Source organism: Aethalodelphis obliquidens, unplaced genomic scaffold (genome assembly GCF_003676395.1).
Source record: "Aethalodelphis obliquidens isolate GAN/ISIS:26980383/991018 unplaced genomic scaffold, ASM367639v1 scaffold18, whole genome shotgun sequence".
NCBI classification, from domain to species: Eukaryota; Metazoa; Chordata; class Mammalia; order Artiodactyla; family Delphinidae; genus Aethalodelphis; species Aethalodelphis obliquidens.
The window spans coordinates 5,195,002-5,221,147 of NW_020837962.1; the positions used below are offsets into that span (position 1 = coordinate 5,195,002).

The window sequence follows — 26,146 nt, forward strand, 5'->3', positions numbered from 1 at the left end:
CCGCAGGTCTTCGGGAGCCCCTGACCTCTGTCTTAATCTGAAAGGGGGTTGTGACCACTGACCCTGGTGAGAACCAGGTCCTGCCTCTTCAACCTGGAATTGAATGGAAATGCTTATTGCCTTGCTTCTGAAAGTTGGGTACTCAGAGACACCGTGGGTGTGCCAGGAAGAACTCAGGAAATGCAAAAGTATGATGGGGTGGTGGAATGCTTGGAGATTTCCAAATAGTGCACAGAGATGAGCTCGGGAGCACGTGAAACAATAAGGCTTATATTCCTATAATATTAGTTTTACCTGTTTGTGTTGTGGAAAATGTCTATTTTTTCCCCCTGTGGTGGTAAGCAGCTAAAACTATTTTTAAAGGATCAAACATGGGAATGTTGTAGAATAAAATGCAAAGTTTTTAGGTAAAGCAGAAAAAGGCAGAGAAGTGTCATGTTTCCATAGATCTCTACAATTAGGGGAAATAGGGTGGAAAGTTTGAGAAGCCCTGGGCTAAAGGCACACAGGACCGTGTCTCTCCAGGGGAGTGGCCGTGAGTGGGAGAACTGACTGCAGACCCAGAGCATGGAGGGTCTGGTGTTTTCCTACATGTTCCTTGCGAGGGACTGACAGGGGCTCCAAGGCCCTCAGATGGAGGGGTTGGCTCCCAAGGATGGGTTTTGATGAGGTAGTCGGAGGGTGTCAGAATGAAGGAAGGTATGTCCAGATCTCTTGGCTGAGAGTGAGAGGGAGGGTCTTTCTGTGGACCAGCTGCGAGTGTTTCTGTGGAGAAGAGGGGAGAGAGGTTTGAAGATTTGACTGAGATGTTTTGAGGGCCCAGTTTGAGAATTGTACAGAAGTGCAGGTGGGAAAGGTGAAGCAAGGTGAAGAATGAGACAAAAGGGAAGGGTTGGTGTTGTGGGTGCTCTGTGCCTCTATCTAAGCCCCGGGAAAGAAATGGAGGGGATCAGGAAGAGAAGGGTGAGTGTACTTGTGTGCCGTGGTCCCCAGACCTGGGACCTTCTTGTAGCATGTTCCTTAGATAGCAGGAGACATCCTAATGGAGCAAGCAGACATTTGTCATAGCACTTTTCTTCTGACACTCTCAAAGCACTTTTACATTCATCAAATCAGATTCTGCTTCTGCCTTAGCAATTCCCACCAGCTGCTGTGGGAACCGTATTAATTCTTTCAGGTCTCCTGGGCTGCAGCACATTCAGCCGAAGTACACAACTGATGCAGTATCTTATTAAACATTCATTTTAAATGGTTTGCAGCCTAGCAGGATTCCTATGTGTGGTTGAGTATTTTCCCAGCCATCTCTCAGTTTTGGGGGCTCCATTCTGGGATGAAAAAAAATAGGGAACAGCCATGTCCTGCCACTGATATATGACCATTTCAGAACTGGCAAGGCCATTAGAGCATCCTGTAACTTTCAGATGAAGAGACTGAGGCATAAAGCAATTAAAGGCGTAGCTAAGACCACCTGGTGTGTGATGGAACTAGATCTCTGGTTTTCTGGTCCTCTGGTTTCTGATGAAGGCCTGAAGAAGGAGAAGAATAGCATTGTCCAGCAGTGTTTTGGAGTGTGATTTTGGGATTTAAATATTACCACCAATTCCGTCTCCCTTCTGAAGTTTTGACGGAAGGAGCAACAGCCTCCAAAAAACAGTAGCCAAATTTGAAAGTGAAATTTCTGAATAGACTAGGGCCCAGCACAATCATTGGAGAAATATGGTAAAAAATGAATTGGAGAAGTGACTTGAGGCTTAGGCTGGGCTGGCAGGCTCTTACCTGACTTAGCCATCCAACTGTAGGCAAAGAAGTAGGAAAAGAAGTGGACTTATAGTTGAGCATCCCCTTCATATGCAGTGACCCTGTCCATGTCAGGCTCTGACTTACTAGACCAGCAGTTGCTTCTCCCTTGAAGGGGGTACTAGGAAGGGAGTTTTGAGAAGTCCAGGGAGTATGGGTGGAAGCATCTTCCCCTCCTGTAGAATCCCCTGCCTTATGGGGATTGGACAAGAGTGTGACCCCACTTAAGAGTAAAGAAGAAAAAGGGAGTCAGGAAGGGGCAAGAGGAAGATGAGAAAGGACATTTTCAGAGAGGTCAAGATTAGAGAGGGATTTAAGAGGGATGGAGAGGAGAGGAATGAAAGGGTCCATTGGCTCAAAAATGGTGAAAGGAACTGGATATTCCTCATTATTGTTGGGGCTTTCCAAGTTGGTCTTGATGGCAGGGAATCAGGGAAGTCAGTGGGATAACATTGGGTGTATGTTGGGTCCCATGTGTGGGATGTACAGGTGATGTTGAGAGGAGTTGAGTTAAAGAGTGGTATTTTGAGAAACCTGGTTGTGTTAAAAAAGGAAAGAGATTGTCTGAGATATGAACAGCCCTTCCTTCCATTAGTAACACATTGAGTTGGCTTGTGCCTTTGCCACCTGTTTCTTGCGGAGCTGAATGCTGAGTGCAGTTTGTTTGACTCTGAAGGAGCATCGTGGGCATTGCCTAAAACTCCATCTTGTTTGGTTGGGTGTGCCAGTGGTGTTATGGCCACAGAATCTGAATCTCCCCAAACCGATAAGACCTCTCTGTCCCCTCTTAAGATGATGCTCATTCGGTAAAGCCCAGAACATACCTGTGTTGTTTGCACATCTAAATTGGTAACATGATAGTGTCCCTGTGGATTACAATGACAGTTAATTTGATTAGCAGTTAAAGTGAGCCTCTCCCCACAGTTTTTACCTTTTCCTCAGTCTTCTTGACCCTTGAAAAAAAGAACAAAGCTTTGTAATAATAGAAAATGTGCTAAGTGGCAGATTTCTATGGTTAATTTACAACGGAGATGTTAATTTTTGCTTTTATCACTGGGTGGTCTTGAAATATAATTAACTTAGAGGCGAGAATAATGCTTAATGTAGGTAAAGTTCTAATGTTATCTTGGTTTGGCCATTTTGATCCCGTTCACATGAAATACACTCTAGTTGTAGTACCAGCCCCTGGTAAATCAAGCGCAGATGCTAGACCTATACATTTCTGCTGAGTGTCCTCACCTCCTCCTCCCCTCCCCCCTTTTCCTAACTGCTTCATGGGGGAGAAGGTAAGGCTTACATTTTAGCTACATCCATCCATGTCAGTTACTGTGTGGGTTTTGCTTTATATATTATTTCTATACATACCTCATCTCCTCTACTGGAGTGTAAGTTCCTTGAGGACAGATTTTTTAAAAAGTGAATATGTATATTTGAAATAATGATATTCCTCCAACACAGACAGTTTATAAAAATAATTCTTTTCATTATAGAGCACTTAGAAAGTATATTAAAGCTTAAAGAAGAAAATAAAAATCTCCCTTCAAATCTTATCACCACGGGTAACCACTGTGGACGCTTGGGTCTGTTTCCTTTTAAGCTCTATGTATTTAGTTTTAAATTCAGGATTGTATTGTATGTACATATTGTTTTGTTTATTGTACATTGAATCCTTTGGGCTTTCTTAGAAGATCCAGATTTTTCTTGAATTCTGGAAGAATCTCCGCCATTATCTGTTGGATGTTTCCTCTCTAACATTCTTTCTTTTCTCTGTCTGTGTAGTTTCTCTGTCAATTCTCCATGTATCTTAAACATTTTTTTAAGTTCTCTCTCTGTGATACGTTTGTGCTATGTTTCCTCAGTTCTATATTCCAGTTAGCCAGCTCTTTTCATTTGTGTCTGGTTTATTATTTTGCCTATCTGTGGAGTTTTAAATTTCAACAATGGTTCGCTTTATTTCTAAGATACATAATGGTCCCTTTTCATACCTTCCTGCTTTTGGTTAGTTTTGTTTTATGAAAAACTCTTTTCACTTTGTGTTGTAAATCCCTTCTCTGTGCCTTTGAGGATTTAAAAAATACTTATTATGAAGTCCTTCTCTGATTGCTCTAGCATCTTCTCTTCTTCCGGTGTGAAATCTTCCATTTTGTAGAGTCTGATCATTGGATATCCTCATATGTTCTGTAATTTTTGTTTGTGAACTTATTTTCAAGGCAGTTTTATGGCTTCTTCTGCCCTATATCTGTAAGCGTGTGTGCTTGTAAACCAGAGCTCCTGTCAACAGCTCAGCTCAGAGCTCTCTTTCTGCTCTGTATACTCTGTGATGCAGGCTTAGGTCCTCGTCTCACGTAGGTGATTTTATTTTGGCCCCGTGCATACAGGGGCATCCTTGTGGCTGTGAGTTGTGGTGGATGCTGCAGACGTTCCATCCTTATTCACAGCTAGCAGCATGGTTCTCTGTCCAGTTCTGCCCCTTCTCCCCTGGGTGGATGTTGGGACCTCTGCTCCCATGGCTCATATCAGACCCATTCCCCCACAGACTTTGATTCCTCCTGAAATTGTAGAGCCTCATCTTCTGATTCATTTATTTTTAGGGAGTCCTCTCCATTTTTGATCTGTGATTCCTTTATTTTCAAGCAGCACTATGTAAATTGTGAAATATCTAAAGATTTATCTATAAATTCTATGCCTTAGGAGCGGAAGAGGGGGGTTACTGAATGTGTTCACTCTGATTTTGACCCAGTTATATTTCACAACCTGCTTTTATTTTTTTTCAAACTTGATTATGTATTCTTGGAATTTTCCCTTATCATTAAATAAACCTCTAAAACATGATTTTAAATGGCTGCAGAATGTTCTGTTTATACCACAGTTATTTGAACTGTTCTATTTTTTCCTACCTTTAGTAAGGTTGATGTATGGTCCACATGTATGTTCTTTTTGGCACCTTGCACTGATCTTGCTTTTTGCATTTGTTTCTCGGTAAATATTTGGTGGTTGAATGAATCAAGTCATTGGTTTCGATGCCTGCTTACTGCAGTTTCTGGAAGAACTTTTACCATGCTGTGGGTTAGGGCTTTCCATGCAGTGTTTGTTCCCCAATGCTGACTGATTTCATAGGTGTGTGCCAAGTCTCCTCTTCTCTCTAGTGGGCAGATAATCACTAGCCATCCTGGGGATTAACAGAAATTGGGGGCTTCCATATGAAAGGCCTGTGTAGCATTGCTGAGTAACAGCTCATCTGCAGGAGGTTGGTGCTCTTGTAACCTGGCAGCTCTGAGTTTGGATGTGAGTGATGGGCCTTCCCATTAAACACAGAAAGATCATGGAAAGGGGAGACCTGCACATCAGAATGTTGGTGGAGCCCACTCAGCTCCTGCTCTAAAGGCATCGGGTAGTTCCTGGGAGAGTGGGGAGGCGTGTCAGATGCAGTCATCCACTCCTCCTCACAGAAGGCATTGGAGAGCAACAGGCATCACCCCGAGAGGCATGATTACCTTCCCACATGATTACTTTCCCACGTGATTACCTTCGGGGGTCACTGGCAATCACTTGGACCCTTGATAGATGTGGTCTGGTGGGGTTGGAGGGTTCATCTTCTCTTTGGTAGCCTCAGATGGAAAGTGCTTCTCTAGGTAGAGCGAGGGGGAGAAAGAGAGAGAAAATGAGAGAGAGAGGGGTCTCAGGTTTGTAATAGGCTGTTGGTGGCTTCTGATGAGGCCATCAGGAAAAGGAACAGTTATAATGTTGTTAACTAATGTGTTTGGTTTGTTCTGCACTCCCCCTTAATTATTTAAATTTGAATTAGTTGCCAGCATTTTAAAGTTAGGTGATATCACATTTTAAAAAAAATCCAAATTTCATGCCTCTTTGGAAAAATCAGAAGGCCTGGTAACATTGGGCTGACTTCTCCCCACGGTGATAGTTTGCTGGAGATGAATAGCGTCCCTCCCTCCTTAGATGGGGCTGGCGCTCATCCTTTCTTCAGGCTCCAGCTTGCCCACTTCACTCATTTATGTTACGGACTTGGTCCTGAAGGCACTGGGGTTTGAGACCCCTGATGTTGGTGAAGAAAGTAGGTGGTCTTTGTTAAGAGGGCCTTTCCCGATCATTCGTCTTCTCTCCCAGGACTTCTCCTTGGGAGGTGGCAGATTTGGGGTGTGCACACGGCCGTGCCGCTACTTTCACGGCCACCATCACTGACCTACTGTAGCATTTTGTCGTTTTCGGCCACAGGCCTTAAACCCTTCTCAACACAGTCCTCTAGGAAGCCACTATCAACCAACTCAAGTCAGAAGACCCCAGAATACCTTGGACAACAAATCTGACGACCTAAATTCCGTTTCCAAACAGCAGTGTGACCTTGAGAAAGGCTCTTCAGCTTTCTCTACCTCAACTTCTTCTTCTGTGAAATGAGAGTTTAGGGAGATATTATCTCTAAGCCTCTTTCTAGCTCTGAAAATTTTATCACCTTCAAGAAAAGACTGGGAAGAAACACACCAAAATGTGAGCCGTAGTTATCTTTGAGGGGTAGATTCATGGCTGTTTTCATCTTTTAAAAAATGGCATTATAGCACGGTTAATATTATAAGTTGGACCTTGAGTTAGAATGTCTGGGTTTAAATTCAGGTGCCGGGTGCTCATGGGGAAGTTCCTTAATGTCTCTGAGCCTCAGTGTCTTCATCTTTAAAATGGGGACAATAATAGTACTTGCTTCTTAGAGTTGTGAGATTTAAATGAGATACTGGATATAGAATACGTAGCTTAGTGCTTGACTCATAATAAATACTTACTATAGGAATGCTACTGTTACTGTGTGGTTTTTGTTTTTCTCCAAAGTACATGTACTTTTTAATAACCAGAAGGGTTATTATAATAAAGTGATAATAATATTATCATATTATCATATATTATATATTATAATAATATTATAACAGCCTGAAGGGTGATGTGGTGATGTGAGGGTATTCCCTGCAAGAAACTGGGAATGACTCTCATAGAGCTCTTAGAAGTGGAGAGTCCAACATGAAATGATTCATATTTTCTTAACTGGGACAACCAGAAGCTTTTTTTGAGTTCTTAAGACTTGCTTGAGCTTTATCCTGGCAAACGGAAGACTAAGTGTGGCCAGTGTGAAAGTGACTGTGAGAGGAGACCGTCTCAGTGACCTTTACTGTAAGTAACTACACCAATTGGAACACATGTTTGCACTGGGCTTAGGGCTTTAGGGTGTGGACATATATAGTTTCTCATTTTCTTTCTGCCAAGGATTAAGTGGCTCTGAGATAGCCTGAGGACCCTGGCAGCCCCAAAGATATTTGATTAAAGAAGCCTTGTGATCTTATTCTTTTGCTCTTATTTTGTTATCCTTTCAAGGTAATGATTGCAAATCCAGTTGGTTTAGGGAAGGGGCTTAGATTCAAGAGGGCAATAGATTTTGATGTTAATAATCTGATTGCCTTAATTGAAATGATTAAGATGTTGGATGATGGAATTAAAATTCAAAACTGTCTTTCCAGAACGAAATGGTGAACCCATACTACAGACTGCACTGAAGGGTTTAAGAAGGATGTACATTCTTACAGGAAGGGGGAGATGTGACTTTCCAGCTCACTTGAGATTGATTTTTGTAAGGGTCATGAACCGGTGGACTGCCTGCTGAATGTGACTCATAGATGCATTAGTATTTTATTTCACCAGCATAGTACTTTAAAATGCTTGAATTTTAATGTCTTTGGGAGAGATATGCATTTTCAAGTTCCCTACCGCCCTCCTTGCTCCCTGTTATCTCACATCTAGCCAGATTCACGTATTTATGTTAACTGCATCGTCTCTGCAAGCATTTGAAACTGTGATCCTCAATTACAGGGTTTTTGTTTAGTTGCTCATTTGTTTTGCATTGACCAGATGCTCAGGAGATCCCAAGGAGTGATAGGGCTCTTAAAAAAGTAAAGGCCACATCTCCAGAAATATAATGTTCAAATCCAAAGAGGTAATATTTCCATTATACCTTTTCTGTTGTTAGGAGTGCCTTCTGTTCCAAGTCGCAGAATATTTGACCAATGCTGGCTTAAACTATTAAGACATTTAGTTTTATTGTTTAACAAGGAGCCCCAGGTCTAGTTTAGTATCGCAATAACCCATCAAGGGCTCTGGTCCTTTCCATTCTTCTACTTTGCCTTCCTCAGCTGCTGGTTCATCTTGGTCACAAGATGGCTGCTTCTGTTCCACCCATCACATCTTCACATACCAGCATTCATAAAAGGAAGAAAAGAGAGAAAAAAGAAGCTTTCTTCTAGGCCCTCTATCCTTTCAGCAGAGCAGACTTCCTCTTATATTTCATTGGCCAGAACTGGGTCATGTGCCACCCCTTGAACATCACTGATAGAGATTAATAATAAAGATTCTTCTCTAAGAATGGATAATTGTCACTGGAGCAAAATTTGCTTCTGTTAGCAGAGGTGTAGGAGCAGTGGCTAACCTGGTACACCAGATGCTGTCTCCAGCAACACTAACACCATTATCTGTAGACTTGACTTAGTTCTTGGGGGTAATATTTGATGATGAATGTTGAAAAACTTCAGTGTGCCCAGAGGAAGAGCCTCCAGGTTTTGTAGTATCTAAATAACATATGATAAGAGTCTCAGAAGAAATATTTAGGGAAGTTCAGCCTGGAGAAGAGAAATCTCAGAGAGGACGTGAGAGATGTGCTCAAATACCCCATGGGCTGTTACAAGGGGTATTACAACCCCTTTACAAATTAAGAAGGTTAAGTCTTAATGTTTTTGAATTTTTTTGTTCTGGGGAAAGAACTGATTCCAGAGGATGAAATTATAAGGTTGTTATGAAGAATAAGCTTTGGCAATTAGGTCTCTAATAGAAGACTGTGATGTTTCATAGAATAATGTATCTGTTGGACCTGACTGAGCCGAGAATGACTGCCAGGAGCAGGATAGAGAGTCAGACTCACATTGGCGAGATTGGATTGGGCCACCTCTTAAAACCCCCAAATCCTGGTACCACAGGGCCTTGGATTTGGCTGAAAACCAACATCTTCACTTTCTGTAAGTGTGAGTAATTCAATATAAATGTGCCTGGCATGGGGGAGGAATTTATGATCCCTGCATCATCACCTCAAATCCCCAAAGGACTTTACATCATCCTGAAGGGTAGACCGTATTTGAAAAGCAGAAAACCTATGTATATATCAACACACACACATATATAAATATAAACATAAGTAGGTCAGCCAGCGTCGTATTTACTAGTGGAAATGTGTTTGGCTAAGAAGCACATCTCAGAAGACGATGTTTAGAATAATTGCCAATGATCTTGAAAAGGGAAGTTTTCGCAGTTGCATTCAGTTAGTCATAATTATTTATTAAAGTATATTCATGTTTTTGCACCTGTTACTGTGGTAATACTTTTGTACCCTAAAGAGATAGCCAGACCTCTCTCTGATTTTTCAGTTGGGTAATTATACTTTGTCTGTTGTACTCCCCTGTGTTTCGAACATTTGCTCATGGCTGAAATTGCTCTGGGTACTATTCCATTGTTTATCCGCTTTTTCTGTTTTCCCCTCACATCTCGCAAGGAAGAAACACAACCCCAAATTCTTGCCAAACGCTTTGCCTTTCTGTTCAAATTTTACAACTTTCCATGAGATGGAAATGGATATGTTTTCTTTCTAATTATTCATTTATTAGAAACAGGTACTCACGTGAAGAGTAAAAAAAAATTCCAAATAATACAATGCATCATTCAGAGAAAGAATATTTGCTTAATGAATGCACGGCAGATCCTCAGTTGCCCTATTCTCTCCATGGAGGTGACCATGTTACCAATTCAAAGAGGAAAAATGTTAATTGGAATGGTAGTTTGTTTCCCTTTGTACTTTTTTGCTGAAGTTGGTATGGTACAAGGATCCTTTCCTCTTTTAAATCTCACTGACTTGAAAGAGGTTAGTCACTTTAAATTGGTCCCCAACTGTGCCTATTTTTCCCAAGCAAAATAAAAACTCACGCTCAAAGCTAGGCCTGCCTACTCACCCAAGGAATTTAAGATAATGTGGAGTGATTTTGGTGGTGGTGGGGGTGTCATGATCACTTTATAGGCTAATGAGAGTTATGGGCCCTCCTCAGAGGAATGCATATTCAAGAGCATGCGTTCAATATTATGTGCAATTTCAGGGGCACACAGACCCTCAGAAACCCATTCATAAGCTCCTTGGAATTGATTTACTTACTGGTTTATGAACACGTTCATGCTTCAAACATTTTTTAAGCCTGTTAACCTGGGCCCGAATGTTCTGTAGATAATATCTGTGATCACATTATTTGCTTTGATGTATTAATAACTCAGAATCTAGTTGGAGGAGACTTGCAGTTAAATCCCAGAGTGATGCACTGATGATTGGGACAGTTCGGCAGCTGTGAGAATATATAGAAGAGAACCTCGCTCAGAGGTCTGAGGGTGGGGGGTTTGTCAGGGGAGATGCCTTAGAGGGCTGTGATCTAGAGTCAAAGTCAACAACTATTGATCCAGGAGAGCCCGTGACCCACGTACCTGCCCTGCAGGTCACCATCCAGCGTGGCAGAGGATGAGCCATGGAGTGGAGGAGGCCGCTTCCCTCCTCTTAACGTGTTTTTCAAGGCTGCCAGGCTCCAGTGATGCTTTGACAACTCCTGAATTCTCTTCTGGACAGCAGTTCTCACAATCAAAACATTGAGCTTTTTGCCGATTTCTATTCTGTTGTCACAAACAGCGGAATGTCTCTTGCTTTATCTTGTCTCTTCCACATTAGGAAATTCTTGCCAGGAAGAGTGAGTGGCATTTGAAATCCATATTGTTTTGTATGTCTATAGTCTTAGGGCTGAAGGAAAAAAGACCCCTTATTTTCCAAGTGAATTGTTGTAAAGCTATTTGTGGGGCTGAGGAAATGTAGTGTTGGTTGATGAGTGAACAGAGCCAGAACTATGGGAAGTCGGTGTGAGCTGTAGAAAATGATATGATTGGTGTGGCTCTAGTGCCAGCCGATGGGCATGGCTTCCACCAATGGGATTTTGAAAATGGCAGGCTTTGGTGAAGACCCAAGCTTTAAGGTCAAATTGCACTTTAGTTAATTGCTGTTGGTTTTCGCCTTGGGTAGTTGGTACTCGTTTTTTTTTTCTCCTTACTTACTCTTCTTCTTTTTTTCTTTTTTTAAATTGAAGCATAATTGACATAACATTATGTTAGTTTCAGGTGAACAATGTAATGATTTGATATTTGTATATATTGCAAAATGAGCACCACAATAAGTCCAGTTAACATTCGTCCCCACACATGGTTACAAACTGTTTTTCTTTTTTTCTTGTAAAGCTGTTTGCCCGAGGTGTTGTTTTTAATAGCAAAAAATATGAAGAAATCTAAATTATCAAATAAATCACGATGTGTCCATAGAATAGAAAATGTAGCAGATAAAAATACTTAAAAATAATTTGTTATGCTAATTATAATTAGCATATCATGAAATTAGCATATCATGTAATTAATTGATGATAATTAATTACATGATACAATGTTAAGTAAATTAAAAGCTATGTATGATACATGATACATATGTTACATGATACATGTAATTACATGTTACAATGATACAATGATACAATGTTACATGATACAATGTTAAGTAAATTACATGATACAATGTTACATGATACAATGTTAAGTAAATTACATGATACAATGTTAAGTAAATTAAAAGCTATGTATGAAGTTATATAATCAATATGTATATTTTATATGTGTTTGTATATAAAATATAGAAAAAAAGACCAGAAGGGTATATATCAAAGTATTAATAGCAGCTGTTTGTGGATGATGAGGATGTGGATGTGATGATCAAAGATGATTTTTATTTTCTTTATACTTCTCTGAATCTCACAAATCCTATAACATGTGCATCTATTAGATTACTTTTATATTAGCTGTGGTTATTTTTTTAAACAGTCCTTTACTGCTAATTGGTTTCCAGAAAGATTGGACCACTGACATTTCCAGTAGCTATGGTAAAGTATCTCTGTCACCTAACTCTGGCCAGCACTTGAAACAAAAATTTTTCTAGTTGGCTCTGTGAAAATGTTATCTCATTGTTTTAATTTGCATGTCTTTTATGACACCTTCTGTGAAATATATTTAATTTAGTCATGTCACATTTTTATACTCCCTAGGTGCTGCACATCTTAACCTCTTTGATGTTTCTCATTGTGTAAATGGAAAACCTCAGAAAATGATGGATTCCAATATAAAGTACAGTGAAATAATTTGAATTTCTAAAAAATAATAAATATTTTGAAGCCTGGCAGGGAGTTCTAGGATTATTCATTCTTAGTCACCAGGCATTGCTCAACCGGTGTGTCTATATCAATGTTGTTTCAAGAATTGCTTTAAAATGTAAAATTTCCCAGCAGAAAATCATTTTGTGGGACTTGACTGTTAAGATTTGCCAGGAGGTGAGGTACAGAACTATGTCCTAGTTGGCTGGAGATGTGCTCATGTCACAGGCTTTGTGGTGCACGGTGGGGATGTGAAGCCACGGTTTGTTCTTTTCTCTAGAAAAGTGAAGGCAGAGTAAGGATGTGACAGTAAGTGCCCTGCAATCTGAAAGGGATATTGCATGGGTGGCAGGGAATAGATGTTCTCTGTTTCCATGGCAGGGGTGGGTGCAGTGAAATGAATTTTAAATGAAAGTACGAGGGATTTAGGGTTGATATTATTAACAGGTGTGGAGGATCTTCAAAGTACTTAACCACTAGTACAGCATGATCATTCTTGTGAACTGAATGTTTGCATCCCTCCAAAATTCCTATGTTGAAACCTAACCCCCAGTGTATTAGGAGGTGCGGCCTTTGGGAGGTGATTAGGTCATAAGCGTGGAGCCCTCATGAATGGGATCAGCACCCTTATAAAAGACACCCCAGAGAAGCTCCCCAGAGAGCTTCTGCCATGTGAGGACACAATGAGAAGAGTTATGTCTGTGAATCAAGAAGCAGGTCCTCACTAGACTCTGAATCTGCTGGTGCCTTGATCTTGGACTTCCAGCCTCCAGAACTGTGAGAAAGAAATATCTGTTTAGAAGCCACCCAGTCTCTGGTATTTTGTTATAGCAGCCTGAATGGATTAGGACAGTCAGTGACGAATCACAGCAGACTCCTCCTTCATAATATCCTGGAGCTCTTGTTGTGCCAGGCATTAGTCCTCTAGTGACTGATTATGAGAAGGTTGGGGGGGGGCGGTTCCTGAGGGAGGGGCTGAGTAGCAGAGGGACTTGAAGGCCCTGAAGGCTTTGGCAGTCAGAACCCAGGCATTTCAGTATGTTAATAACCATCTCTGTTGTACCTGTGTGTATCAGCTTGATATCACACTAGAGTAGTAGTGAGATCTCTTATGTCTTTTATGCCAAAGTGTGTGCAGTGGTTTTCCAGGACAGGAAAGAGGATGGCTGTCTCCTTTGCCATATGTCAAGCCATGCCCCGAAATGGGGAGGTGGGGCTGAAAACATTTCGAAGTTCCCTTTCTTGAAATATGGATAGAAATGTGCTTTCTTCTACTTCTACCTCTGAGCCCAGTGCTCTTCCCTTCTCTCCTGTGAGTTAATTGTCCACCTGTACTCCACAAGCATGCCTCCCTCCCATGGTAAGAGGCAGGCATGGGAGCTGAAGCCAGCTTTGCGTCCGGCGCCCACCTCCCACCCCCTTGCTCCTTGTCTTCCGGGGCAAGACCTTCCCAAGCAACTCCTGTTTTCATTGGCATTAAATGAAAGGATCTGTTTCAGTCTCTGGTTTTGGGGTGTGATGTGGTTGCTTGCAGAAACACAAAAATAAACTTGTAACCTACTGGAAATAATCCAAGCATAAATGAGCTTTGTTAAAGATCAGCTTTCAAAAGATGGCCATGGATGTGCCTTAGTGGGATCGTGTACTTGATTCGTGTAGAGTCTGTGGCGTTCCTCCCTCCTCTAGAATGGGAAATTCTCCTTCCCCATCCTGGTGCTTAGAGGTTTTCAAATCCTAATGTTTTCCAGGGAAATGAGGCATGTCTCTGGCTTCATCTGAGGGTAGGAGGAACTTGGGATATTTTGGAGTTTATTTTGTGAGAGTGTTATGGGCTCAGTTCTGTCCCCCTAAAAACTATATGTTGAAGTCCTAACCCCCGGTACCTCAGAATGTGACTGTATTTGGAGATGGGGTGCTTAAAGAGGTAAGTAAGGTACAACGAGGTCATATTTAGGTTAAAATGGGTTCTAATATAATGTGACTCGTGTTGTTATAAGAAGAAGAGATTAGGACACAGACATGCACAGAGGAAAGACCGTATAAAGACACAGGGATAAGACGGCCATCTGCAAGGCAAGGAGAGAGGCCTCAGAAGAAACCAACCCTGCTGACACTTTGATCTCAGACTTGTAGCCTCCAGAACTGTGAGAAGATAAATTTCTCTTGTTTAAGCCACCTAGCCTATGGCACTTTGTTATGGCAGGCCTAGCAAACCAATACAGAGAGGTTGGGTGGTACTTCAAGCTTAATTCCAAGCCTCCTTAGTGCTCTAATTCTACTCCTGTACTGGGAGGGAGTTAAGATGCTCCAGCTCAGAGCCCAGACCCCCATCTTCTCTAAGACTGACTTTGTTCTTCTCATTGTAAGGTTTCTGTCCTGGCAGCGGGGCTCCTACATTGAGGAACTGAGTCCTTGTCTTGGGATCCTTCCTAGAACACTTCTAGGACGTCAGTGCTTCCTAAATAGTTTTACTCCAATAGCCTTAGGGAGTATGGCACACAGAACAGCGGTCCCCCAAAGATGTCCTAATCTCTGGAAACTGTGAATACATTACCTTTTATGGCAAAAGGCACTTTGCAAATATGATTAAGTTAAGGATCCTCAGGTGGGGATGTTCTTCTGGATTATCTGGTGGGTCCAGTGTAATTACAAGGATTCTTATACGAGGGAGACTTGGGTGAGAGTCAAATGAGATAGGATGACAGAAGCAGAGACTGGAGTGATTTCCTTTGAAGGCGGAGGCAGGGGCCATGAGCCAAGGAATGCAGGCAGCCTTAAGCAGCTGGGAAAGGCCAGGGGACAGATCCTCCTCTAGAGCCTCCAGAGGGAACACAGTCCTACTGACACCTTGATTTTATTTTTATATTTTTTTCCTTTTTTTTTTTAACATCTTTATTGGAGTATAATTGCTTTACAATGGTGTGTTAGTTTCTGCTGTATAACAAAGTAAATCAGCTATACATATATGTATATCCCCATATCTCCTCCCTTTTGTGTCTCTCTCCCACCCTCCCTATCCCACCCCTCTAGGTAGTCACAAAGCACCGAGCTGATCTTCCTGTGCTATGCGGCTGCTTCCCACTAGCTATCTGTTTTACATTTGGTAGTGTGTATATGCGCATGCCACTCCCTCACTTCACCCCAGCTTACCCTTCCCCCTCCCCATGTCCTCAGGTCCATTCTCTACATCTGCGTCTCTATTCCTGTCCTGCCCCTAGGTTCTTCAGAACCATTTTTTTTTTTTTAGATTCCATATATATGTGTTAGCATACGGTATTTGTTTTTCTCTTTCTGACTTAACTTCACTCTGTGTGACAGACTCTAGGTGCATCCACCTCACTACAAATAACTCAATTTTGTTTCTTTTTATGGCTGAGTAATATTCCATTGTATATATGTGCCACATCTTCTTTATCCATTCATCTGTCGATGGACACTTAGGTTGCTTCCATGTCCTGGCTATTGTAAATAGAGCTGCAATGAACATTGTGGTACCTGACTCTTTTTGAATTATGGTTTTCTCAGGGTATATGCCCAGTAGTGGGATTGCTGGGTCATATGGTAGTTCTATTTTTAGTTTTCTAAGGAACCTCCATACCATTCTCCATAGTGGCTGTATCAGTTTACGTTCCCACCAACAGTGCAAGAGGGTTCCCTTTCCTCCACACCCTCTCCAGCATTTATTATTTGTAGATTTTTTGATGATGGCCATTCTGACTGACACCTTGATTTTAGTCCAGTGAGACCCATTTCAGGCTTTGGACCTCTAGAGCTATAAGAGAACAAATTTGTGTTGCTTCAAGCCACTAAGTTTGTGGTAATTTTTGCCAGCAGCCTTAGGAAACCAATACAGGGGGAAAGTCTGGTAAACATACCCCGGAGGGCAGGCTGTGCCTTCTCTCTGTGCTTTATCATAGAAATTCATGGGGATTATGCAGCCCATCTCATAATGTAACTATGATGGTATTAAAGCCAAAGTAATTGTAAAGTGACTTGTCAGATAGATGTGTCAGTTTTTCCCTTCACCAAGGAGTCACGAGAAAGTGATGCTCTAGGAAGTTCTACTGTATTTATTCTCTCGGTGTGTGTACTGCTGGGCCATGCATCCCTCTGTTGGAAAATCCTGTGAGAGTATGTGCTTTGAATCCAGACAGCTCAAAACCTGGCTCCTCAGCTTACTAGCTCTGTGTCCTTGGGCAAGTTACTTAACTATCTTAAGCCTCAACTTCCTTATCTATAAAATACATGAATAGTAATACCAATCTTGCAAGGTTGTTGTAAAGATCAGTAATTACCTGTGAAAAGTGTATAGCACCTTGCTTGGCACATAAAGTAGAACCTGCTATGCTAACAGTAATATATCCTACATATTAACACTTCACATCCTCACAACAGCATGATGAAGTAGGTTTCATTATCATCCCCATTTTACAGATGAAGAAATTGAGGCCCAGAGAACTTAAGGTGTGTGTCTGAACGCACACAGGTGGTAAGTGGTAGAGCCAGGATTTGAACCCAGTTCTAGTTTGGCTCTCGGGCAGAGTTTCTCAGCCTCGGCACTGCTGATGTGGTGGCTGGAATGTGTGTGTGTGGGGCTGTTCTGTGCATTGTAGGCTGTTTAGCAGCATCCCTGGCCTCTCCCACTAGATTCTGGTAGTGGAATCCTGCAGCCCCAGTTGTGACAAACCAAAATGTCTCCAGACCTGCTAAATGTTCCCTGGATGAGAACGCTGGTTCTGGGTTTTGAGGTCTGCTCACTGTGCAATACCATCTACACAGTAGATGCTTAACAAGTGAAGTCTTCATTACACTTTGGGCCCCATGTTTCACAAAACCTTCGAAGCTCTAAGTAGACAAGTGTCAGTTGATGTTCCTGCCTCTTTATCTAGCCAGCATCCAGTGGGATCTGTTCTCCTATTTGGGGGTTGGTGTCAAGCCCCAGCAGAACTTTGTGTGCGAGGATGTTAATACTTTTCCATTGGCTTCACTGGCAGCTGAGGAGTGCTGCGGCAGACTGAGTAAGGGCACTAAGCAGATTGCAAAAGTCACAGATGCTTGTGCACATAGGCGCTTAATACTCTTTTGAGAGGGATGATTCATGTAGCTCACACATGGCCTCACGGGGAGTTGTCTGAACAATTAATGTGCCTCTGCCAGATTCTTCACGAGCAGAGTTTCCCCATTGCTCTTGGACCTGGATGGGAAAAAAGAGTTAAGAAATTCAGGATACTTGGGGAAGAGAAAAGAGGAAGAACGAATTAATAATGAGCTCTCTGGTAATTTGAGCATTTCTCCAAAATACACTGAGATCAACTTTTATCTCGTAAACGAATCTATTAAGTTTTATGGTTGATTTGGGTTAGGGTAGTTGGTTGAAAGAATTCATTAGGGTAGCCAAAATCTATGGTTCAGTTGCATGTAGGAAAGGTTCTGTTCCCTGACCATACCTCTGCCTCTAAGTAGTGGTATCGAAAATACAAATTGTCAACCACACAGCCATGACCTGAGATCTAGATCATCCATGTTGTAGCATGTATCAGTACTTTATTCCCTTTTATGTCTGAATAATATTCCACTGTGTATAAATACACTTTGTTTAGCTATTCATCGATTGATGGACATTTGTGTTGTTTTCACCTTTTGACTATTATGAATAGTGCTGCTGTGAGCATTTGTGTACCATTTTTTGTTGTTGAACACCTGTTTTCAATTCTTTCAACCTGTTTTGTTGTTGAACACCTGTATATACCCAACAGATTGCTGGGTCACATGGTAATGCTACATTTAACTTATTGAAGATTGACCTTTTTTTTGTTTTTTACTTTTTTTCCTACAGTGCTTTTCTTTACATCTTAAAATAAATTTTAAAAGGAAATGCTATATCAATACAAAAAATAGAAACCAGTTTCCTCTGCCATAAATAGATGGCAACAGCAAACTAACAAACAAACAAAATCTCTCTCTTACGCGCGCACACACACACACAAATCTTAAAAGAAAAATAAAAAAGAGGAAACACAGAAGTGCTATTAAATATAACTAGGTGCTATTTCCTACTAAGGCTTAATATTTCAAAAGGGCATTAGAAAGTGTTAGAAAGGTGTTGAAGATCTGTTAGCACCGAAGTGAGACTTTCTCATCAACTAATTAGAACGACTGAAAGAGAATCAGTTTTATCCTATGTGCTTTAATGTTGTTTTGTGCCTTGTTTGTGTAAGACAAACCATCTCTGGTACCACATCTGGTCCTCTGGATCTGTCCATTCCTTAACTACCTGACTCTAGGTGACCACCTTCCTCTCTGTGTCACTGGGTCCCAATCACCTTTCACTTGGACTCTTGACTCCAGTCTTCCTGCCCATATGCTTACTATCAACCACCGCTCACACCACCAAAGGGGAGCTTTGAGCATATTAATCTCCACTCTTAAAGCTTTGGTGTGACACCGCCATTATTTCCAGGGTAAAATTTAAACCCTTAGCCAGGCACCTAAGAATCAGCGCAATCTGCTCCTCATCCCCTTCCCGCTCTTTCTGTCTCCCGTACTGTACTCATCAGATGAACTCGAGAATCTTGCTCTTCCTTCCACATTGCCCCTCGTTCTGACTCTGTCACTGAGCTCTTCCCTCCCTCCTCCACCCTCACCTGTGTTGATCTTCACCTTGGTGATGTACCTCTCAGTGTTCTTACGAAGATCAAATGTGATAAGCCTATGGAAACCCTGAAAACTCTAAAAAGAAATACAAATGCAAAACAGGTCATTGCTAGCCCTGCTTTGTCTTAGGTCCTTTGAATTTTGAATGTCAAGGTGTGTTTTCCACTTCTCAGTTTGGAAGCAATTGCCTTCCTCTGCCTCCTGTGCCCCACAGACAGAATGTCCTCCCATACGACTGAGCTTATTTCTCTCTTTATCCTTGCTGTAGCCATTTCCGTCTCCCCCCAGCCCCCACCCAGTGCCTGGTATATGTGGTTTGAAAAAGCAAAGCTGTGTCCACCGGCCCGAGAGGCTGTGTTGCCAGCGTAGACCAGGAGTGGGAAAGCTGTAGCTGCACTGGCTCCAACAAATATACTTTCTTTCCTTATTTTTCTTCTCTTATTAGTTGCGTCTTTGAATATTCTTCGTCTAATAAGAAGTGACAGTTTAATCGTTTGGGTTTTTAAAATTTATATTCTGCTACACAGCTGACCACACGTGATAAGGCAGGCAGCTCAGCCTTGTGGCGTGATCCCCTCCCTCTTGCTCTTTGCATCAGAAGATTTGGGCGGAGCCATGAAACAGTTAATTCTATGAGTGACAAGAGTGTTGAAAATCACTGTAAGGCACAGGAGCTTCCCTGAGGGGAAAGGAGACAGGTGTGTGTGTGCAGGAACAGAAAGCAGACAGTTCTCCCGGCCTCAAGGCTACACCATCCCTTTTATTGTTCAGGGTCCCTCTACCACTTACAACTGATTTTCTGCGTGATTATTCACTGTCTTCTGAAATCTTTTGAGCCTTTGGAAAGATGGTACCTTAGACACCCAACATAATAATCGTTGACGGCATCAAAGTTGCATTATTGAACAAAATGATCGACAGAGACCATAGAAGGGATGTATTTAACTCAAGCCATTAAGCAGATGTGGAAGATGAGGCTCAGAGAGGTTCAAGGACTTGCTGAGGGCACCCTCCTTCCTGACTCCCTGTTAATGGGTCTCCTGGTCCATCAGATGGTGCTGTTGAAAGGACCAGCAAGGACATGCTTTTTCTGTGATGGGGGATCCTCAGTGCACACTTGCACACCACATTGCCTTCAGATGAAATGTAAAACTACTGGCCATACAAACCCTCTTACCCTGACTTCTGATCTCTGGCCACCTCTGTAACCTCCAGCCTCCACTCGCTCCCCCCTTTACAATTTCCTCTAGTCCTGCATTTCCCAGAGAGAGTTCCAAGGAGTATTAGTCCCAGGAGGTGTTCCCTCCAGAGAAGAGTTTGAGCCGAAACAAGTTTAGAAGATGTTGAACGTCAGGAAACCCTCGGATGTTTACAACACATGTTATCCCATTCAAGGCTTTGAGAAGTCCTGCCCTATAGACCTCTTTTAAAATGTGTTTAAATTGTTTCCTAAATCAGTTCAATCACAAAACTCCCCTTTTGTTTTTTATACAATGCTTGTCCTTGTTGCCTTGATAAAATGTAATGATAATAGTGCTCCAGTTGTTTCAATATACCTGGCTTCTTGCCCGTGCTGCGGCCCTGCCTCTCTCTGGAACCCTTCAAAACTCATCTCAGAAGTCATCCCTCTGGGAGAACTCGCACCACTGCCCTCCATGGGATTAGGTGCCTTTCCTGTGCTTTTGCAGCTTCAGCATTCTGAAGCTAAGGATATTTTTGTTGAGAATAGGAACGATTCTTACCTATTTCCGTTCGTGTGTTCATTGAGTCATTCCGTAAATATGTACTGCGCCTCCTGTGTCCTTTTGAAGGGGATCCTGGGTGAATAGAACAAGCCCTTGCCCTCAGAGAGCTTACATTCAAGAGGATGGGGACAAAATATGAACTTGTGACACATATGTAATGTTAGATTGTGGTAAGCGCTAAGATAAAAGCAGGGTAAAGAGGCTGAGAGTGACAGGAGCTGCCCTTCAGCATAGGGTTTTCAGAAAAGCTGCATCAGCTAGGATGGGTTAGGTTATGCTGCATCTTAATGGCTTATGACAATGGGGGCTTATTTCTCATTCATGCAACATACCCATCCAAGGGTCAACTCGGAGCTCTGTTCCACATCCCTCCACTTGGAGACCCAGATGGACAGGGCCTGTGACACATGGAGTGTGGCTGAGTGTCATGGGTGGGAGAGAAGGGGTGTGATGAGTCAGGTACTAGCTTGTAGAGGCTTCAGCACACATTTGATTGGCTACAAGTAACTCAAGGGGAGAGGAAGGTGCTCTCCTGCCTTGTGCCTGGAAAGAGGGGAACCGGAGTGGCTGATGGACAGCATTAATGAATACACAGAACCTCTCTCTGATACAAGGACATGTGAGCAGACACCTTAATGAGAGAGGAAAGGAGCCATGTGGATATGGGGGAGGGGCACTTGGGGTGGAGGAAACAGCACGTGCAAAGACCCTTCAGCACTCAGCACAGGGTTTCACATCCAGTAGGTAACCAGGCGGTGTTCGTTGAATGTACATCTTGAATTCCAGGACATCGTGCATTTGTGAGTTGCCCAAGTGGCAGATTTAGGCAAGTGCACCTTTGTAGGAACAGAACATATCTAACCAGCCCAAATAAGGGTTGTTTGATATTGGAGTCTCTCAATTAAAGGACTTAGAGTCAATTTACTGAACTTATCTCTGGCTACATGATTTATTTTGACCTGTCCTTTGATTGAGGGCTTTTCCCTCAAGGATCTTATGTTCCAGCCACAAAACAAGATAGAAACAAGTAAGTCACTCTAACCATATAATGTTTATAAAATTCATATGAAGAGGAAAACAAGTGTTTACCCCTGTGTCTACCTCATGGCTTTATCATACTTGAAATGACTTTATCGCTGTCCTGATTCCCTGGTACACTCCAAGAAGGCAGGGGCAGGTCTATCTGCTTTACTGAGTATCCCCAGCACCTAGAATAGTGCCTGACAAGTGATGGATGGCCAGTACATCCAATACTTGTGGACTGGTTGACCAAGGAAAGGGAAGGCTGCGCATCTTTTAGAGTTTGGCTGTGGAGAGAGTGCTGACTTCAGCGCAATTGCCTGCCAAGAAGATGAAATGGATTTAACTAGAGGAAGAGTGAGTTTATCTGATAAAGGCAGTGGTGAACTGAACACCCAGCCAAGAACGATGATACGGTAGAGAACAGTTTGCTGAGACCACAGGGAAATGAATCAGATCAGAGTGAGTGCTGGTGGGGAGGAAGAACAGGCTTGATGGATGAGAAAGATTTCAGTTGTGGAGCTGGGAGAAAGATTGCCACATGGGATCCATGGCGTTTAACCATAATTATGTCCATATTAAATGCTAACTTTGGCAAAAATAAGCAATTTGCCTGGGCTTATCCATCCAGAGAGAACAGCATGAATAAAGATGTAGGCGGCCAAGTACACGGTGTGTATGGGGAACCATATGTAGATGGTGTGGTTGAGGCGTCGGGTGTTTGCATTTTAACCCTAACTCTTCTTGACTTCGATGCTAATTTGGGGCAAATGGAAATGGCACCAGCCATGTTCTTGGATCTGCCAGGTGTCTTGATTTTCCGGTAACGGCTTGCTCAGTCCTGTGGTCTTCCCTGCTCAGACCACCATTGTACCAGCTTTCCTGGTGGCCACTGCCGGGGAGAAGATGTCTGAGATCGGCTGGCTCAGGCACGCCGTGACTCCTTCTCAGGATGAGTGACAAGTTCAGCATCTCTGTTGGCATGATGCTAAGTCAGCAGAAGGTCCTGAGTGTGCAGGCTCAGCATTTATCTTCCTGTTGGCTTGAATGAATGTCTCACCTGCAGCTGCCTCGATAAAAGCTGCAGTCTCTGATGAGGAGGGTTGGGGGTCAGTAGAAACTGGGCTGCCTTGATGACTTTGAGGGTTTTTGTTTGTTTTTAACGGGTTGGTATTTCCACCTGAAGAACCTGTAATGCCTTGAACTCAGAGGCTTTGGAGGAGCCTGTATATTAATGTTCCTTGAATAGCTGAAATTACTGGACAAACACAAGATGGTAATGGCTGTGATAGTAATTATGATAAAGGCAGGAGGAAGCTTTTAGTTGGCTGGCTTGATTTCATTTTAAGGAAGCAAAAATGGAGGCTGATGATGTTGGCCAGACATTGCTCTTGCACAAAATGCCCTGTTTTCCTGTAGGTAAGAGATGTTCTAGGAAAATAGCTCTCTGATTTTTGAATTGAGTCCCTAGGGAGTCCCAGAATTTTGGGGTAACATATGTGTACCTTGAAGGAACATTTGATTTTCATGTCCCATCATTTCCTCATGCTTCAGTGCCTTGGTACAAGTTGTTACCTGCATCTAGAAGGCCCCTCCCCACCCACTGGTAAAGTCAGGAACAGTTACTCACTTATAGGCACCAGACACGTTCTCTGGCCAGGAAAAGAGAGGGGAGCTCATAAGATTGAGAGGCTGAAGGGGCAGGGCCAAGGCAAGTCCTGGAGTTAGGGGAACAGAAACTACTCACAGTTCTTGGCAGGAGCATGCTGTTTGAAATTAAAAAGGCTGTCTCAGATCTTGACCAGGGGAAGCCATTTAATGGATTCACCAAGATGGTAGATGGCAACAAGGGCCTACTGTATAGCATAGGGAACTCTACTCAATACTCTGTAATAACCTATATAGGAAAAGAATCTGAAAAAGTAGATATATGAATATGTATAACTGAATCACTTTGCTGTACATATGAAACTAACGCAACATTGTAAATCAAATATATTTCAATATAAAAAATTTTAAAAAAAGATGGTGGATGGCAAGAGTAAGGATTCCCCAAAGGCATTTATGGTAGTGGTGGTTGCTATGCCACCAAAAAAATGAATATATGTACATTACATGCCTCTGCTCGATGGTCATCTCCTCTTGGGAGCTTCCTTTGACTTCTCTGTTCACTCAGCATATAACATTCAGCAGATATTTGAGCATCTACTCATGTGCCGGGCATGTTCAAGGCAACCAGGTGCAGTGATAAACAAGATAGATGAGGTCCCTGCCAACAGGGAATTTACTTTCTAGTGGGGATGACAGATAATAAAAGAATGAATCACCATATAAGATAAATTCAGGTAGCCATCAGTGATAGGCAGGGAAATAGAGCAGAGCAAGGTGAGAGCCTGGGGGTCGGTGAACTGGCATATTTTCGACAGACTGACCACGGAAGGCCTCTCTGAGTTAAGTAAGGGAGCGAGTTGTGTGGAGGATGGGCAGAGGGTGACAGCAAGTGTGTGGACCCTGGGGTAGGCGTGGGCAGTCTTGGCATGTTTGGGGAACAGACCAGGGTGGCTTGAGCAGACAGATCAGATGGAAAGTGAGAGGAGACAGTTTCTGAGAGGTAGACAGATGCAGCTCCCATAGGATTTGTGGGCTATGAAAAGAAGTTTGGATTTTATTCCAAAGTGTGATGGGAAATCATTGAAGGGGCTTAAACAAAGAAGTGATATGACCTTATTTATGTTTTAAAAAAATCACTGCAGCTGCTCTGTTGATAGGAGAAGGGAGTGAAGAGGGGAAAAGAGGGCACCTGGGAAGCCTTGTTGCAATAATCCAGGTGGGAGACAAGCCAGGAGAGCTTCTTGGGCTAGGAGGTGTTGGTGGAGGTGGTGAGAATGATCAGGTTTGGGATATGCTTGGAAGGTAGACCACTCTTACTTGCTGACTGATTGGATATGAGGAGTGAGAGAAAGAGAAGTCAAGAATGAGAGAGAAAGAGTGACTTCTAGGGTTTTTACTTACTAAACTTTTGAATTTGGGGATAATTTTAGATTTATAGAAAAGTTGCAGAGATAATACAGGGAATTTCAGTACATTCGTCACACAGTTTGCCCGAACAGGTAGAACCCTAGAGTTCTAATGTGGTTAACAAGGTGGATGGAAGTTGCTATTTGTTGAGATGGGGAAGACGTAGTGGGGTGGAGGATGCCTCTAGCTCTGCTTTGGCCACATTATCATGTCATTTTACATCCAAGTGAAGATAGATGTCGATTAAGTTGGCTGGATAAGTGAATCTGGAACTCGGGGGAGAGCCTGGGCTGGAGATGCTGTTCCCAGCATGTGCATGGCATTTAATGTCATAGAACTTTCTACTTTTGTATATTTGATCATTTCTACAATGAAAAGTCATTATACCTATGACTGATTCACTTTGCTGTACATCCAGAAACAAATACAACATTGTAAAGCAACTGTACTCCAATAAAAATGAGTAAAAAAAATAGCCAATTAAACAAAAAGAATGATGAAATACAATAATAATTAGGTTAGGTGTCAGCATACTTTTCTGTAGGGACCAGTCAGAAAATATTTTAGGTTTTGTGGGCCATATGGTCTCTGTTTCAACAACTCAACTCTGCCATTGTAGAGAGGAAGCAGTCTAGATGATACGTAAATGAATGAGCATGACTGAGTTCTAGTGAAACTTTATTTACAAAAACTGGGCAGTGGGCTGGATCTGGCCCACAGGTTGCCAACTCCTGACACCTTTAGTGTGAGGTCAGGAGGATGAGGAAGAAGCAGCAAGGAGGCTGAGAGGGGGCCTCCAGGAGGGTAGCAGGAAAACCAGGGCAGCATGGTGCCTAGGAAGGCAAGGAAAGGAGGGACGTGCGGCGTCCAGTGTTGAGTAGGATGAGGACTGAGAATTGGCCAGCGGATCTGCCTAAGTGGAGAGACCTTCACAAAGCCCTTCAGCAGCGCAGCGGTGGCCACACCTGCCTGCAGCTGGTGAAGTAGAGAATGGTAAATGAAGAAGTGGAGGTGGCCATTATAGATGACTCGTGGATCATTTTTGCTGTAAAAGGGAACAAAGAAATGGAGAATTATCTAGAGGGGTTATGGGGGTCAAATAAGGATTTTCATTTCTGCGTTTAAGGCAGGAGCTGTGTTTATATTTCAGAGTTGATCTCTTCCTTTTGCTGCAGTTGTACCTGCACACACTTCTATAATTACATCTTTCATACGGTCATTTGTTTAAAATCTGTTTCTTCTAGGAGAACAGGGTTTCTCAAGCTTGGTGCTTTTATATTTGGGGCTGGATAATTCTTTGCTGTGGAAGGCCATCCTGTGTACTGTAGAATGTTTAGAAGCATCCTTGGCCTCTACCCACTAGATGCCAACAGCACCCCTTCCCCTGGTTGTGATAACCACACAGGTCTCTAGACATGGCCATGTATCTTCTGGTAATATTATTGCTCCTAGATGACCACTGATTTACAATGTGAGCTCCTAGAGGGCAGGGACTAAATGGACTCTTCTCAGTCTCTCTGGTTCCTAATACTGTGTCTGGTGCATATTAAGGGCTTAATAAGTATTCTGTTGAGTGAGGGGTGTTTGATTATCTAATGA

General features: G+C 42.5%; 1 protein-coding gene across 2 annotated transcripts in view; it reads left to right on the forward strand.

Moving 5' to 3' along the window:
* Nucleotides 1-26,146, forward strand: part of GRIN2A (glutamate ionotropic receptor NMDA type subunit 2A) — a 367,711-nt gene that overhangs the window by 2,763 nt on the left and 338,802 nt on the right. The window lies entirely within an intron of this gene.